Below are 422 nucleotides of genomic sequence, written 5' to 3'. Positions count from 1 at the left end.
CAGTGGCCACAGGACTGGAAAAGGTCAGTTTTCATTCCAATCCCAAAGAAAGGCAATGCCAAAGAATGCTCAAACTACGGCACAATTGCACTCACCTCACACACTAGTAAAGTAATGCTCAAAATTCTCCAAGCCAGGCTTCAGCAATATGTGAACTGTGAACTTCCTGATGTTCAAGCTGGTTTTAGAAAAGGCAGAGGAACCAGAGATCAAATTGCCAACATCCGCTGGATCATGGAAAAAGCAAGAGAGTTCCAGAAAAACATCTATTTCTGCTTTATTGACTATGCCAAAGCCTTTGACTGTGTGGATCACAATAAACTGTGGAAAATTCTTCAAGAGATGGGAATACCAGAACACCTGATCTGCCTCTTGAGAAACCTTTATGCAGGTCAGGAAGCAACAGTTAGAACTGGACATGG

The sequence above is a fragment of the Bison bison genome, unplaced genomic scaffold (assembly GCF_000754665.1).
Source record: "Bison bison bison isolate TAMUID 2011002044 unplaced genomic scaffold, Bison_UMD1.0 scf7180017864211, whole genome shotgun sequence".
Lineage (NCBI taxonomy): Eukaryota > Metazoa > Chordata > Mammalia > Artiodactyla > Bovidae > Bison > Bison bison.
This window is presented reverse-complemented; position numbering follows the sequence as displayed.